The following is an 18,283-nucleotide window of genomic DNA, read 5'->3' as shown; positions in this document are numbered from 1 at the left end:
TGTGTCTTAGAGTTCTTTTATATCTCCTACAACATTTGCCATAATGCTGTCCATATGTCGCTCCATAATTTATGTCCATTTATGTCACTCCATAAATTCTTCTCAGTTGGAATACTCATTGGTTCCAGCTGAAATTGCCCCTTTAACAACTCAAGAATGCTAATGTTATCTTTTTTCTTGGGATTTGAATACCAGTCACTGGTTCTTTAAAATTATAATTTTTATTTTTTAAAAAGATGTGAGTTAAAAGTAGACATTGGACTATTCAGTTATTTATTTCTTCTTGTGAGCTTTGGTAGATTGTGTCTCTCAAGGAATTTGTTCATATAATTTAAGTTGTTGAAATTATGGGCATTAAGTTGTTTGTAACATTCCTTTATGATCATCCTAATATCTGTGAGATCTGTAGTGATGTTATATCTCTCAGTCCTGATACTGGTGATTTGTGTCTTCTCCTTTTCATTCCTGATTAGTGTGGCAATGGTTTATCAATTTTGTTGTTCTTGTCAAAACATCAGCTTTTGGTTTCATTGATTTTTCTCGGTTTTTTTCTGTTTCCTATTTCATTGATTTTGGCTCATCTTTTTTACATCTGTTTTTCTTTCTACTTTGGATTCAATTTTTTTTTCCCTATCTTCTTAAGATGTAGGATGATGTCATTAGTTTGGGAACTTTCTTCTTTTCTAAGATAGCTATTTAGATCTATACATTTGCCCATAAGTACTACTACAGTTACATCTCACATATTTTGATAAATTGTGTCTTTATTTTCATTCAGTTCAAAATACATTCTTTTTCTTGTTTTTTTAGTGGCTCAAAACCACACAAACTTATTATCATACGGCTCTGGAGGTTCGAAGTCCAGAATCAGTCTCCCTGGACTAGTGTCTGGGTGCTGCAGGACCAGCTCCTCGTGGAGCTCTGGGCGAGACTGTTTCCTAGCCTCTCCCAGTTCCAGAGACGCCTGCGCTCCGTGGCTCGCGGCCTCCGTCCACCTCAGACGCCAGTGATGGCCAGGAGAGTCTTTTTCGTATAGCATTACTCTGATTCTGACTCTTCTGTCTTCCTCTTCCTTTTTTTTATTGAGGGGAAAAACAATATAAAATGTACCATCTGAAGCATTTTTAAGTATACACTTGAGTACTGTTAAGTATATTCATGTTGTTGTGAAACAGATCTCCAGAACTTTTTCGTCTTGTAAAACTGAAACTCTATATCCGTTAAACAGCTCCCTTCCCCCACTTCCTCCAGCCCCTGATAATCACTATTCTACTTTCTATTTCTATGAATTTGGCTACTTTAAATACCTCATATAAGTGGAATTACACAGTGTCTTTTTGTGACTGGCTTATTTCACCTAGCACAATGTCCTCAAAGATCATCCATGTTGTAGCATGTGCCAGGATTTGCTTCCTTTTTAAGGTGGAATAATTCTTCATCGTATGTATACACCACATTTTGTTTACCCATTCATCTGTTGGACATTTGGGTTGTTTCCACCCCTTGGCTCTTGTGAATAGTGCTGCTGTGAACATGGGTGGGCAAATATCTCTTTGGGTCCTGCTTTCAATTCTTTTGGATATATACCCAGAAGTAGGATTGTTGGATCATAAGGTTGTCCTATTTTAAATTTTTTGAGGAACTTCCATACTGTATTCCATAGTGGTTGCACCATTTTACAATCCCAGCAACAGTGCACAAGGGTTCCAATTTCTCCACATCCTCACCAACAGTTATTATTTTCTAGTTTTTTTTTTGATAGTAACCATCCTAATGGGTGTGAAGTGGTGTCTCATTGTGGTTTTGATTTGCATTTCTCCAATGATGTTGAATGTATTTTCATATACTTGTTGGCCATTTGTATATCATCTTTGGAGTAATGTCTGTTCAAGTCCTTTTCTCACTTTTTAATCAGGTTATTTGATTTTTTTGTCATTGAGTTATAGGTGTTCTTTATATATGCTGGATATTAACCCCTGTTGTATATATGATTTGCAAATATATTCTCACATTCTGTTGGTTGCCTTTTCACTCTGTTGATTGGATCCTTTGAAACACAAAAGTTTTTAACTTTGATGTAGTCCCATTTGTCTATTTTTGCTTTTGTTGCCTGTGCTTTTGGTGTCATATCCAAGAAATTATTGCCAATATGATTTCCCTTTTGACTTGTTTTTTGACCTATGGGTTGTTTAGAAATGTGTTCTTTGTTTCCAAAACTTGGGAATTTTTCAGCTATTCTTCTGTTAGTGATTTCTAGTTTAATTCAATATTATATAGAGAACATACTTTACATGACTTGCATCCTTTAATTTGAAAGGATTTAAACATCTGAACAAACTTTCATGTACACTTGAAAAAAATGTGTATTCTGATACATTGATACATTGGTAGCATTGTTCAAATCTGTATGTATATCCATATTGATTTTCTGTTCATTTGTTCCATCAGTTATTGAGATAGGATGTTGAATCTGCAAATGTAATTGTGGATTTGACTATTTCTCTTTTGCAGTTCTATCACTTTTACTTCATGTGTTTTGAAGCTTTGTTTCCTAGGTACATACAAATTTTGGATTTTTATGCTCTCTTCATGAACTGAACCTTTTATTACTATGAAATGACCCTCTTGATTCTTGGTAATATTCTTTGCTTGAAATCTGCTTTGTCTGATATTAATATAGCCAATCTGTCCTTTTCATTAGTAGAACCTTGGTAAATCTTTTTCTTCCTTTTATTTTTAACCAACCTGTGTCTTTACATTTAAAATGTGTTTCCTGTAGGCAGTGTATTGTTGGGTCTTTCTTTCTTTCTTTTTTTTTTAATCCAATCTCTGCCTTTTAATTAGGGCACTTAAAACACTTATATTTAATGTGACTAGTGATATGGCAATATTTAAGTCTACAATCTATCTATTTGTTTTTGTATTTGTTCCATCTGTTTTTTTGTTCCTTTTTCCCTCTTTTTTGGTCTTCTTTTGGATTGACTTTCTTTTATGATTCCACTTATCATCTTTGTTGGCTTAATAGCTATATTTTTAATTTATTATTTTGTGATTGTTTTAGTGTATACAATATACTTTAGCTTATCATAGTCAACTTTTAAGTAATATTATACCATTTCATGTGTAGTATAAGAACTTTACAACAGTGTATGTTCATTCCTCCCTTTCTGGTCTTTGTGCTATTGTCATACATTTTACTTATGTTATAAACTCCAGGGCTGGCCCAGTGGCACAGTGGTTAAGTTTGCATGCTCCACTTCGTTGGCCCTGGGATTGTGGGTTTGGATCCTGGGCATGGACCTACACACTGCTCATCAAGCCATGCTGTGGTGGTGTCTTGTATATAAAATAGAGGAAGATTGGCACAGATGTTAGCACAGGGACAATCTTTCTCAAGCAAGAAGAGGAAGGTTGACAACAGATGCTAGCTCAGGCACAATCTTCCTCACCAAAAGAACATCCACTAAACTCCATAATGCATTATTATTATTTTTGTTTTAAACAGTTAATTATTTTTAAAAGAGATGTTAAAAATGAGAAAAATGTCTTTTATATTTACTTGCATGTCATTTTTGGTGTTCTTTATTTCTTTGTTTAGATTCAGATTTCCATCTTGTATCATTTTCTTTCTGCTTGAAGGACTTCCTTTAATATTTCTTATAGTGCAGGTCTGCCGGTGATGAATTAGTTCAGCTTTTGTATGTCTGAAGAAGTCTTTATTTCTCCTAATTTTTGAAACTTATTTTTGTTTGGTACAGGATTCTGGGTTGGCAGTTTTCTTTTTTCTAAAGATGTTGGTCCACTGTCTCCTGGTTTGCATTGTTTCCAATGAGAAGTCCACTGACATTCTTATCTTTGTTTTTCTATATATAATATATATTTTTTCTGATTTTTTAAAATGTTTTTCTCCTCATCATTGATTTTGAGCATTTTGATTGCTCAGATTGACTGCTGTGTTGTAGTTTTCCTTATATTTCTCATGTTTGGAGTTTGTCATGTATCTTGGGTCTGTTTATAGTTTTCATCAAAACTATGGCTTTGGCCATTATTTATTCAAATATTTTTTCTATCCCCCTTTCTCTCTCTGCTATTTTGGAGATTCCAGTAAACATATTAGGCCACCATCTGAAGTCATCCTGCAGCTCACTGATGATCTGTTGTCCTTATTGTTTTTAGTCTTTTTTCTCTTTGTGCTTCATGTTGCATAATTTCTATTGCTATGTTTTCCAGTTCATTAGTCTTTTTTTCCTGCAGTGACCATCTGCTGTTAATCCAACCCAGTGTGTTTTTCATTTCACACATTGTATTTTCACCTCTAGAGGTTTGATTAGGATCTTCCTAAAAATCTCCCATTTTGCTGTTTAACATGCTTAATCTTTCTTATCTCTTCTTGAATGTATAGAATACAGTTGTCACTGTTTTAATGTCTTTATTAATTTTATCATTTCTAAGTTTGTTTCTGTTGATTGTTTTCTCTTCTAATTATGAGTTCTTTGCATGCCTGGTAATTTTTGATTAGATGTCAGGCATTGTAAATATTTTCCATTTGGATGATTAATATATTTGTATTCCCATAAATATTCTTGAGATTTGTTCTGGGATGCAGAACAATTATGTGTAAATGTTTTGATGCTTTTAAGGCTTACTTTAAAGCTTTTTAAGGTGTGACTGGAGCAGCCTTCAATCTAGGGTTAACTTTTCTCCACTGCTGAGGCAATATGCCACTGAGTACACTACCTGCTGCCCCATGAATTATAAGGTTTTCCACTCTGGCTAATGGGAACAAGAACTATTTATGATTCTGTGTAAGCTCCAGGAATTGTTTCCTCTGCTCCTTCTGGGTGGTTCTTTTCTTAGCCTTAGGTAGTTTCCTAATATGCATGTTCTTATCAAAGCTTAGCTGAATGAAGAAGTCTTCAGATATCTCTCTCTGTTCAGCCCTCTCCTCTCTGGTACTTTGCTTTGCAAACTCTACCTGCCTTGGTTCCCCCAGACTTACAGCTCCATTTCCTTAGCTCAGGGAGACTGCTGGTGCCGCCTGCATTGTCACTGCACTGTGGCCTGGAAACTCTCTAGGCAATAAGCTAGAGCAATCCATAAAACTCACCTCACTTTTTTGTCTGTCTTGAGAATCACTGTCTTGTGTTGCCTGATGTTTAATTTGTGAAAAGTCTTTTTCATTTATTTTGAATAGTTTTTAGTAGTTTCTGGTGGGAGAGTTAACTTGGTACCTGTTAGTACATCTTAGCCAGTAATGGGGGGTGTCATTAGCGTATATTATTATTTTTTTAAAATTTCAGTTTTATTGAGGTTTAATCGACACATAAGATTGTGTATTTAAAGTGTACATTGTGGTGGTTTGATATATGTATACATTGTGAAAGGATTCCTCCATCTAGTTAATTAACACATCCATCACCTCATGTATTTATCTTTTTTTTGGTGAAAACATTTAAGTTCTACTGTCTTAGCATGTTTCAATTATATAATACAGTGTTATCAACTATAGTCACCATGTTTTACACGAAATCCTCAGATCTTATTCATCTCATAGCTGAAAGTTACATAGCTCTTTTACCAATCTCTCCCTATTTCTCCTACTCCCTGGCAACCACTTCTCTACTCTCTGTTTCTATGAGTTTGATTTTGTTTTTTAGATTCCACATATAAGTGATACCATGTAGTATTTGTCTTTCTCTGACTGGCTCATTTTACTTAGCATAATGCCCTCAAGGTACATCCAAGTTGTAGTAAATGGAAGGATTTCATTCTTTCTCATGGATGAATAATATTCCATTGTATGAATATACAACATTATCTTTATCTATACATCCATCAATGGATGCTTAGGTTGTTTCCATATATTGGCTGTTGTGAATAATGCTACAATGAACATGGGAGTGCAGAGATCTCTTTGATATCTTGTTTTCATTTCCTTTGGATATATACCCAGGAGTGGGATTGCTGGATTATATGGTAGTTTTATTTTTAATTTTTTGAGGAAGTTCCATATTGTTTTCCATAGTAGCTACACCAATTTACATTCCCACTGATAGTGTACAAGGGTTCACTTTTCTCCACATTTCTCCAACATTTATCTCTTGTCTTTGTGATAATAGCTGTTCTGACAGATGTGAGGTGCTACCTTAGTGTAGATTTGATTTGGATTTCCCTGATGATTACTAATATTGAACACCTTTTCCTGTACTTCTTGGCCATTTGTAAGTCTTCTTTGGAAAAATGTCTATTCAGTTCCTTTGCCCATTTTTTAATTGGATTTTTTTTTCCTATTGAATTCTATGAATACTTTATATATTTTGGATATTAACTCCTTATCAGATATATGATTTGTAAATATTTTCACTGATTTTCTTTTTCATCTTGTTGATCATTTCCTTTGCTGCACAGAAGCATTTTAGTTTGATGTAGTCACACTTATTTATTTTTGCTTTTGTTGCCTTTGCTTTCAAAAAATTATTGCCAAGGCTGATGTCAAGGCACTTACCCTCTACATTTTCTTCTAGGAGTTTTATGGTTTTATGTCTTAATTTCAAGTCTTTGATTCATTTGGAGTTAATTTTTGTGTATGGTGTAAGACAGTGGTCTAGTTTCATTCTTTTGCATGTGTTTGTCCAGTTTTCCCAACACCGTTTATTGAAGAGACTATCTTTTCCCCATTAATGATAAGAAACATTGATAAGTTTCATTTGTTGAATGCTCATGCTGTGTCAGACTCCATATTAAGTGTTTTACATGCATTTTTTTCCTTTGATCTTCATAGCAACTCTTTTTGAAGCTTAATTATTTTTAGTCCCATTTTATGGCTGAAGAAATTGAAGCTCAGAGATTTAAGCAATATGCTTAGCTAAGAAGTGACACAGCTGGGATCAAATCTCAGGTTTATCCATTAAGTTATATGATTAGGTCACCTCTAAGTTTCTTTCTATTTGTAATATTCCATGAATATACCAGATTGTAGAAATCTATAGCAACCTCTGAGCTCTTGTGGTTAAGAGAGCTTGAGCTTCAGAGTAATGTAAACATAAGAACTGAAAACAAAAGCATACTGTTTGTTGGGGGCCTAAAATGTGTTAGGCACCTTTGCTACCTCGTTTTCAGACAGTGTCATTTTTAAGACCAGTCTCCATTTCTTCTGGAATTCCAGTTGTATAGTTGTTGGACATTTTCATTTTATCCTCCTTGTATTTTAATTTCTTTTTCTCTTCCTGTGCTGCATTCTGTGTAATATCCTCAGATTTATCTTCAGTTTACTAATTCTTCCTTCAGCTTTGTCTAATAGTCTGTTAAACTCGTCCACTGAGATGTTTTAAATTTATTGATTATACTTTTTATTACTATAAGCTCTATCTGTTTTTTAAGTCTGTCAGTTCTTTTTTATTTATTTATTTTTTTAAAAGTTTTTGGTGAGGAAGATTAGTCCTGAGCTAACATCCACTGCCAATCCTCCTCTTTTTGCTGAGGAAGACTGGCCCTGGGCTAACATCTTTGCCCATCTTCCTCTACATTACATGTGGGATGCCTACCACAGCATGGCTTGATAAATGGTGCGTGGGTCTGTACCTGGGATCCAAACCTGCGATCACTGGGCTGCTGAAGCAGAGTGTGTGAACCTAACCACCACGCCACTGGGCTGGCCTCTGTCAATTCCTTTTTTAAATACCATCTTATTTGTTTCTTACATATTTTTTATTATTTTTGTCGTAAATCATTTAAAATTTTATTTTTTAGTCTGAATACAATAGTTCTATTATCAGAAATTCTTAAGAATTGAATCCTGCTGTTTATTCCGTCTGCCAGCTCTCATTGATGGTGGTTTCTTTCTTGATATGCTATGTGTGAACTTGGGTTTGAGAAGAATCACATTGCTCCAGAGAGGTCTGCACTGGTTTTGTAAGCGATCCAAGACTTCATCTTGGGTAGCGTGATCTCTCCAAACTTCTCTGAGATCTGGCCTGGGGTTTTGAATTCCAAGAGGGGACTTTTTAAAAATCCAGTCAGAGATAGAAAGTCTTTCTCTTTCTCTATCTGTGCAGGGGGTGAATTTTTCCCTAGTTGTTTCTTCCCCTGCGTTGTCTTTGACAGCTGTGTCTTTATAGGGGGGTTTGTGTCACCCCCGGCTCCTCTGGGAGCTTGCTGAGATCGATCCTCCCTCCCCCCCTCCCCTGTGTTGTCACAGTGTGGGCTCACACGTTCTCACTCTGGTTTTAGGTTTCCTCTTCATTTCTGGCCTTTGGGATGTTCCCTTTTTTTGAGATCCCAGCTGGGAGTTTAAAAGGAATCTCATATTATATTTAGTATTTTAAGTTGTATTATAGTGGGAAAGTTTCCAGGTTATTAAGTCCTTAATATGGTTGGAAATGGAAGTTCTATTTTTATTAACGATACAAATCATGGTAGTTCTTCAAGGCAAGCATGGTTATCTCCAGTTTGCAAATAATTAAGTGCTTAGGAGAGGTTTAATACCTCGCTTAGCATCACACCCCTGGTAAATGAAGGAGGCCAGACTTGTCTTACTCAAGCCAGTGCTCTTCCCAGAACACGGGCCGGGAGCTTGGGGCAAGGAGTGAGCCCTGAGTGGGAAGAAAACGTCCCAAAAGAAGAATGGCCTCTTGCCTATGGCCTACTCTCCCTTCTTCACAAATTTCCTAGGACCATATCTGAAGACCTAATCATTTCAGAGCTATAGGGTTGGGGCACCAAAAATGTGTCATCAAGTGATAGACACAGATGTGTCTGGGAAGAGAAGTTGGATCATAGAGGCACAGACAGATGGTTTTGCATTAGCTTTTAATTAGATAAACCCCTTGTCTCTAGAGAAAGAAGACACAGGGCGATGTAGCGGTATCCTGAAGAATGACACAGCACAGGGAAGTCTGACTGAAGGTCACCTCAGAGGACAAGTGGTGGCCAAGCGCAAAGCTGCAGAGTCTGTGCTGCTGGAGGCGGATGCTCGTGTCTCCTGCGGGCGTGGCTTGCTTCCTCAGGCGAGGCTCACTCACACAAGACCCTCCAGATCAATCCATCGCTCAGGTCAGGAAATTTAAAACCATGGGTGTTGAAAATGAATCTCTCATTTCTATTTTCAGCAACATCTCCTCCTCCTTGCATTTCAGTTTCCCAAGGGCTTCAACCCCGATGAAGCTGTCAGTGGGTAAAGATATTAGGTTTGAGCAGCATTAACTAATTCTGGACTTCTAGGCAGGATGGCAGAGTGCACCCCCACTTTCGGCTCTCCTCCCTCTTGTAGCACTGCTAAACGGGCAATAAAACTATGATGGTAAAAAGGTGTGTACCTACCAGGTCAACAAAAACAAAAAGGAGAGAAGTGAGCCTGTGTCTGTATTTGAACGCATTCTGAGGAGGGTCACAGAACTGGAGGAGGATTTGGAATTGAATTAATAAGAACATAGAAATGTAAGTGAAGGAAGAACAGGTAAGTACTGACTTCAGGGAAAGCAAATTATTGTGTCAGCAAGGAAAAGTAACTACTGTATAACATAATAACCCGTGGACAGCACTTACGCAGATATAATAATGCAACCCCTGAAGTTGGTCAAATGTAAAATACAATATAACTAAGTCAGAAAGATGATGGAAGGGAAAAGTGCGTGTGTGTATGTGTGTATGTGCAGTTGGGATGAGAGTCAACAGATAGTCCTTAACATGGAAACATTCAGAAGCAGCAGTATGTGTAAGTTATTTAGAGACATAGATACAAATATGAAAGCAATTAGCTAAAAGGTTTGAGAGCTTGTTTGCAGATTCCAGCAGCGGAGCTCAGTAATGCATACACCCTTGACCCAAGACGCTCCTCCTCTGTTGGGGAAGGTCGTGCTCTTCCAGTGAGCCTGCAGCTCTGGGAGGGATCCACACAGGACCATGAGGGAGGAAGGGAACACCCACCTAGCCAGCCAGATCGGCTGAATCAGCCCTGGAGATCAACGGAGTGGCAGATGTCACAGACAGATCACTCTCACATCCTGAAAAATTTAAAAGTGGTTGGATTTGGGGAATGAAAAATGGGGCAGGAGCTGTTACTCTTGTTTTCCTTGAAAAGTCTTGCAGAACGATTTGACTTTGAACTAACCATGTGTAATTTTAATAAAAATCAAACAAAATAAAAATCAATATGCAATTTCATAATAGAAAGTATTTTATTTTAAAAAGAGATTAAAAGAAATTAAGTGACTTGAGTCTTACCTGAAATCAGAGTGTCTAGTTGAAATCCCAGCGGATAGCCCCATGGGAGCGTGGGCACAGGCTGCTCATCTCAGCCCGTCCCCCCCAGCCCGCCTGCTGGCCACCCGCCTGTTGGTGCCTGTGCCCCGCAGGCTGTCTCCGTCCTGACATTGCTTTCTGACCAGGCCTGGTTTGTGCTCCTTGAGCTGCTCTGTTTTCTCTGTCCTGCCCCTTGCTTCTGGGGTCCTCAAAGGTTCTGGACCAGCTGCCTGGTCTTTTCACTCTGGGCTTTTTCTTGCTTTTCAGCAATCGGGTCCTTTTGTTGTATACTTGTCTGCTTTGTTCTTAATCCAGCTCTCGCTGACCATCTAAACTGGAGGTGACAGAGGGCTGCCAGAGGGTCACATTCTGCCTAGAGATGTTTTGTGGGCCAGCAGAGTGGTTTTAAAACTCTGAATGCGCTGGGCCAGGCCTGTGCTGCCCAGCTTCCTCCCAAGTGTCCTCTCTGGCATCTCTCTTCCCTGACAAACTGCACACCTGGCCCTTCTGGCCCACAAAGGCCTTAGAGCAGGTGATCCCACTTCTGGATCCTTATGCACGAGCTGCTGCAGACTGACTTTGGCTCATCTCTGCTTTTCCTGGGGCTGTCTTCCCATCCTGTTTGTTTTATTCCATTGTCGATGGCTACAGTTAAGACGCAAATGCAAATGATTTCCTCATTTTCTGTTATTTTTCATGGCCCATCAAAAAATATATATACCAATTCTCCAAAATCTGAACGTCAGCTAGTATTTTCATCAGGTAAATCACAAAAAAGGTGAGAGTTAGACTTACTCCTACTAAGAACTCATCCCAGCGGTGTGGTCTGGTGGAAACGCTCCTGCCTTCTCTTGTGTGCGGTCCAGGCTAGCCGAGTCTCCTCCCGGTTTACAGTGCTGTGGTGTTTATTACACTTCCTTGCTTGACTGTTAGCGTAACTTCAAAGGCGTTTTGCGTCTGCCTGTTTCACAGAGATCTACTGGGAAATTCACCTCCTCGAGACTCAGCGAAAGCCTCTTCTCCGTAGGGAAGGCCCCCCGTACAGGTACTTCCTTACATACTATCCTAATATTACTCTCTGGTTGGGTCAAACATATCAGCATGTTTTGTTTTTCCAGTGTGATGGCAAAATCTCTAGAACAGACATTTTTTTCTCCATTGAGTTTTTCTTTCTTCTTCGTGGAATATAGCCCTGCTTAGGTGCATGGTGGGCTCTGGGGAAAAATGGACACTTTACAATAGATTTTCATTTTTTTTTTTTTTTTTAAAGATTTTATTTTTTCCTTTTTCTCCCCAAAGCCCCCCGGTACATAGTTGTGTATTCTTCGTTGTGGGTTCTTCTAGTTGTGGCATGTGGGACGCTGCCTCAGCGTGGTCTGATGAGCAGTGCCATGTCCGCGCCCAGGATTCGAACTAACGAAACACTGCGCCGCCTGCAGCAGAGCGCGCGAACTTAACCACTCGGCCACGGGGCCAGCCCAATAGATTTTCATTTTTACTAAAAACTCAAGAAAATAACGATGATAAGAACTTTTAGCACGATGAATTTCCAATCTGGACGCTTACTTAAAGGTGCAAAATGAGAGAATTGTTATATGTCACCCTCATCACCATTTAGCATTCAGTGATGTTGTAATGTAAGCTGGAATTTGTTTTTTGCAGGCCAGAGACCCTGAGAGAATCTCATTTATTCTTAACTCCATCTGGTGAAAAAATGAAACAGTAAGAAGAATAACCCAGATTTGGAACCCAGAACTGGAAGCTCGAAGACGATGAATTATTTTCCCTCTTTATCATAGTTTTAAACTTAACCATCATCGTGGAAAAAAAAAGACTTTGTCTTTATGACTTACAGTATAAGTATTGGATGGCCTTGCCAATTCAAAAGACTTCATGCCTATTGTCTGTTTTTAGGCAAATATTCCAGTTATATTCATTTATAGCTACTATCAAAAGTCAATACTTATTTAATAATTGTTTTATGTTTCTTTGTATGGATTTTTACCATGTTTTGTGTTCCTAACTAGTTGCTGATTTCCTTAATGGCTGGAGATGGTGTGTGACCAGTGGTGGCACTTGGTTTTTTCTTTTTCTTTTCTCTCTTTATTTATCAAACACTTCTCTGGATCCCCTTTAAAAGCTTTACAAATGATCATTTATTTACTCTTCATAGCTTCTATGAGGTAGGTATCCTGTAATGTCCCCATTTTACAGATGAGGAAACTGAGGCACAGAGATATTAAGTAATTTGCACAAGGTCACACAATTATTAAGTGATATGGCCAGGGTTCTGAACCAGGAGGTCTGGTTGCAGAATCTGTACTCTTAATCAATATATTACATTGCATCTCAAAAAATCTTTTCTGTTGATGATTTAAATTGAACAGAATTTTAACATGTTGAGGGGAAGGGGGAAGAAGAAAGTGTTCTTTTCTTTCGCACTCTCAAATCAGGGCTGGAATATATGTAGTACATTACACAATGTATAATTAGGACACTCGTGGAAGTTAGCTTGCAGTAAACACGTATTTGATTTCCAGCTTTTCGTGAAATGCAAACAAGCTTTGTACTTGTTTGTCTTAGGGTTATGTCTTGGCATACTCTCCCAGATGGGCAGATGAAAACTTAGAAGTTGCAGAAGTAATAGTTTAATTGAATGGCTATAAAATGAATAGAGTCTTTCTTCAGTGCCTTCTATCTTTCTTTCCATCTTTCTGTGGTTGAGTGGGGATTAGAAATTGGACTAATATGAGAAAAACAGGAGTCTGTGAAGAGTCATATCTGATGCTGGCAGCATCCTGCTCTGAATGGGGTCGCACAGATCGCATAACCAACAGAGACAGGGCTCAGCATAGGAAAAGGTGGATTAAAAAGAAATGCTAAGTCGAGTTTTTATGTGGAGGGTAGGGTTCAGTCTAAATTTAGAAATATTCACGGAGATCTGTAAATATTATTCTCCTCTAGCACCTAAGAACCAGAATTACAGTATCAAAACTTAAGTGAAAAAACTGTGATGTTTTTAGTAAAATGGACCCTGAGAATATATGTAATTTTTCTTGCTTTTGTCTGAATGTTTAGTTGTAGAGATAGTAAATGTGCTAAAATACTAAATAAAAGGGGACACTTTGAAATAACTAATTGTTAACATGTTGTTTAATTATGAGGATTACATCCTTGAAAGTAGAAAAAAACACATTTTCTAACTTCAGATATTCCTCTTTATTATAGTCATATAAGCAATTGTTTACAATTTTCTTTGGTTAAGGCATTAGAACTGGAGAACTGCCAGACAACTTTAGGATGGAACTAATGAACTCTTTGTGAAAAACCTAAATGTATTTTAGTTTAGACTGTCTGATATGAGGCCAGAGGCTAAAGAGTCAGATTCTAATAACCTGCAGTGGGACGTGGCCCAAGCGTCTGGCCCAAGTATCCACGCCAAAGAGAGAAGGGCCCAGAGCAGCGAGATCTTCATTTAGATCTCATCAAAGAGAAGAGTTTTTAAAATTAACTTGCAGTTCCCTTTCTGGTTGGGCAGCAGGGAGATGCCACTGACATGAGTCACAGAGTCTCACTCCACATATTATATGAATTTGTGGAGGACTTTGGAGCTATTCAACATGTCACTCGATCCTAGGCGATCCAGAGATTTAGCGATGTGACCAGGTGCCAAGGACTTGAAATAGAAAAGCCATAGACTGTCTTGGGAGGTGCTTTAACTATGACGAGCAATAGGGACATACCGTCCTTATAGATCCAGCGAGAGGCAAACAGTCTAGTCTCAGGAAAGCTACAGCGCCATAATGGGGCAGTCATCATTAAGCTAATATTCTTTCTGATCCCTGAGATTTTCCTGGATCACTTCCGTCCTCCTAGGCCACGTCTTGGTCTTGAGGAAAGCTTCAGTGAGATGAAAGAGCAGGAAGTTTGGAGTCAAGCAGATCTGAATCCAAAGCTTGTCACCATCACCATTAGCTGTGTGATTTGGGGCAAATTTTTCTTTCTGGGCATTGATATCTTCCTCTGTAAAATACACTCAGAAAACTAACACACAGGGTTAAGGAGAAGCTGAGTTAGCCAACATGTGCCTGAAGCCTGGTGCTTCATGGTACTCAGGAGCTCCTTCCCCGCTCACCCATTGGCGTCCCACTGCTCTCCTGTGGCTGTGAGTGCCCTAGCATTCAACTCCAAGGGCGAGCCAGAAATGGAGGAACTGGCTTTCCTCCTTTGGGGTGGGTCTCATCTCACAGAGATGAAGAATGGCTGATCAGAGGTATCAAGGGACCACTCCAGGATTGGTGCAAGAGCATTTCTCTCCTTTTCAAATTGTTGCCTCTTTCTCCTCATTCGTTTCACTTAGCTTTTAAATATAGTCTCTTTATCCTTCTAAAATCATTGTGTTAAAGACTGGGAACATATTTTAAGATATAACGGAGATAAAGACATGGGAAGCACCAGACCTTTCTCGTGTCTCCAAGCCAGGACCTTCCTGGCACTGTATTTGATGCGAAGCAAGGACTGCAGTTGGCGTGTGGGCTATAGTTCACCCCAGGATTTAGATGTGACAGGGGTTGCCTGGAAGGCTGGTGTGGTGAGTCTGTTGGGGGCTCTTCTCAGGAAGGACCAAGAATTCATCTGGAAAGCGTGCATGGCCAGGGTGGAGTGGGGCTAACTTCAAACCATGTAAGGGTCTCTTATACACGATGTGCACTAGCCTGTCCCCAGATCTGTGTCTGAGTCCTAGAGCAATAGGACAGGGCTGAACACAGGAGGAGCTGCCTTGCTAAAGTCTCTACAACCCTGGGCTGCAACGGGCACTCGGTGAGGAGCTCCACAACAAACATAGTGCAGGATGAAGGAGGGGGAGAGGGATGGTCCTCTCTTGGCACGGACAGAAGCCGGGAGGTCCAGCAGCTATTTTTTGTTTTTTTGTTTTTTTTTTTTGAGGAAGATTAGCCCTGAGCTAACATCTGCTGCCAATCCTCCTCTTTTTGCTGAGAAAGACTGGCCCTGAGCTAACATCTCTGCTCATCTTCCTCTCCTTTATATGTGGGACGCCTGCCACAGCATGGCTTGCCAAGCGGTGCCATGCTTGCACCCTGGGATCCGAACCGGCGAACCCTGGGCCACCTAAGCAGAGCATGTGCACTTAAGAGCTGCACCACTGGCCGGCCCCTCAGCAGCTTTTATTGCCACAGGAAAGGATGCCTGTAGTTTGGTAGCCATTGTTGGGGGGGGGGTGGGGGGCCTTGGCACTGACTTCTCTGCTGTCCACAGGGACAACTTTTGTCCAGACAACTGGGAACATCTCCCTAGTGGCACAGTCTGCAGTGGCCCGGGCAGGGGCAGTGTCCCTGTGAGCTCGCACAGCACTGGCTCCTTCCTGAGCTTCAGAGCTCTCAGTAGCAGCTCTCAGTAGGGCTAAGAGCAGAGGAAGGGAAAGGAAGGGACAAGCCTCGTGGAGTCACTGAGGAGGACTATGGTCCTGAACACTCCTTAGGACTTTTTGAAAGGGGACAAGTTTGAAGAGAAATTGGGATTCTGAGATGGTGGGTGTAGGCAAAGCTTAAGAACTGTTGTGTGTGAATATTTTTGAGACCTCAGACCTACCTGTTGGCTGGGATGACCTAGGAAACCCAGGTTACATTTATAAATTATTGTGCATTAATTTATATTGAAGAAACCACTGACAAAAGGAGACTGACAGGCAGTTGACTAAAACGGTGGATGTGAATATATAACTGAAGAACTCAGAAAACTGAAAAAAAAAAAAAACGAAGACGGGAATGATGTATTTAGTAGAAAAATGCCAGCCAGGCTTCAGAGCTGCAGATCCACTTAGACCTGTGTCTTGAGGCAGAGGGCATCTCTGGAGACAAGGTGGGGTGCAGTTGGGAATAAATGAGTAGATTGGGACCTGTGAAAGTTGCAGAAATAAGTGCCAACTGGGTGTACTGTTTTATGTCACTGGCCAGAGAAACTTAGGGAAGCTCTGGGAATGCTGGGCCTGGAAGTTGAAGCGTGTGTCCGGGTATGTGTGCGCATGCTTGCACACACGTGCACTTTTGGGCATATGCGTGGTGGAGGATATGGTACTAAAACTGGAAGATAAGATCATTTTCTTATGAAACCAGGGAAAGGAGGATCTGGATCGACAATTCACTCGATGTGCTTGCCTGTATAGAAGCATTCAGAGCTAAAGGTTTCAAAATAAGATAGCTTTTAGTTGGATAAAAATCAGATTTTTGGGGACCTCCTGCCCCATCTGTGCTTGTCCTTGGACACATAGTTGATCCTAGGACAACTGCTTATCCCTCACATCGGGGAGGAAGAGGGGGCCTTACACATTCAACCTTTTGCAGCTTGTTCTGTGGATAGAATGTCTTGAGTTCAATGAAAAGAGGTGACCCCAGTTGCATTTGCATGACTTCAAATATCTAGTCCATTGATTTAGTTAAAATTGAAATAAACTATTAGAATGTTTGACTTTATCCTGATATTCTAAATATTTGACTGATTTGGCAAGATGGCTTGGAGGTATGCAGACAGACATGACCCTTCTAAGACGGGCTATGTGTGCTTCCCTGCGTGGGATATTAGTAGGCAAAGTGAAGAGCCTTGAAACTTAGCCAGAAAAAATGTATGCAGCTAGCTAATCCTAAACAATGGCTGTCCTTCTTATAGACGGTTGGTTGATTGCTTTTTCAAGATAAACCACAAACATGTATTCTTCATATTCCCAAATATCTTAATGTCTCCTCAAAGCATACTGGAGGGAAGCAGAGTGAGGAGAGGGAGTAAGGAAGGGAGAGAAAAGGGAAGGTGAGAGTGTGCATGGAGAAAGGGTCTCGGAAATGGAGTCTGAGCAACCTCAGCCATCAGATAAGCAGTGTTGGGTTATAAATTTCAATTTTACTTATCCCTTCATCTGGATTTTTATTTGCTGCTGAATTTTTATCCACAGCATATTGATAACATTCTCGGTTAGACTGTGGGGCTTTCCCGGACTTCACACCAAGCTCGTAAACTCCCTCTTAAAATGTCTTTCTTTCTTTCTTTTTTTTAATAAATGTGGAAACAAAGCAACACACCTAGATAAACAGAGAAGTACAAATGCCGTAACAGAACAGCCCACAAGCAGGCTGATGAAGCAGTTTTCTCAATGAATACGTGATGTATTAAAACCCAGTACTTAAAGTGAAGAAAATAGATCGAAAGATGATGGTGACACTTTAAGAGTTCACAACCCCCTCTGATAACATAGCAGAATTTAAAAAGCAATTTTAAACATAGGAGGAAAGAAAAATATGCAAGGGATATTTGAAACAGAGTCAAACTTGCAGTTTCTCGTCGCCCCCCCCCAAGGCATGTACCCTAAAGCATGCCAATTGAGTGCCGGCAAATGCCAGGGAAGACTTTTGCAAAACTGGCCATTAGTTGGTTCTGAAAGTGTATTCTTGGCATTTCCCTAGGATGCACTTTGAAGTGGGTGGGTACACAGAGCTTTGAGAGGTATGGTTATGGCCATCTCTCTCACTGTCTGTTGTTCTGCTGTATGTTATGCTACCTAACATCAGCAGAGTGCCTAAAGTTCAAGCCTCCAGAATAGCTTGGAAGAAAACTGTACTAGAAAAATGTTTCCCATTTTACTTCCCAAACAGTAAACTTTAAAGAGAACATCCTTGTACTGAGTTCTCTGATCTCTCATATGATGAGTGAGTAAAGATTTGAACCTCCAGAGGATGTCTTCCTTCCTCCCGCCTTGCTTTTGTCGCTGGTCTCAGCTCACGTTGATCCTGTTTCTCCAGACCTACACGTGGCAGCAGGGAGCGGGTGTCTGGTTGCCAGTGCAGGACCGAAAGGCGGCCCTTGGGGCTGTCGAGCACGGTGAGGGACCCCTGCCAGCTTCCTCTGGGCTTTCACACGTGTCTTTCATTCCAGCAACGAAACTGTTTTTTACTCCAATTGATCTGCAACCCATCCGAAATTATGTCAGTAAGAGTTCCTTGGTCTTTTTATTTGAAACATTTTGAGTTTCTGACAT

The sequence above is a fragment of the Equus quagga genome, chromosome 6 (genome assembly GCF_021613505.1).
Source record: "Equus quagga isolate Etosha38 chromosome 6, UCLA_HA_Equagga_1.0, whole genome shotgun sequence".
NCBI classification, from domain to species: domain Eukaryota; kingdom Metazoa; phylum Chordata; class Mammalia; order Perissodactyla; family Equidae; genus Equus; species Equus quagga.
This window is presented reverse-complemented; position numbering follows the sequence as displayed.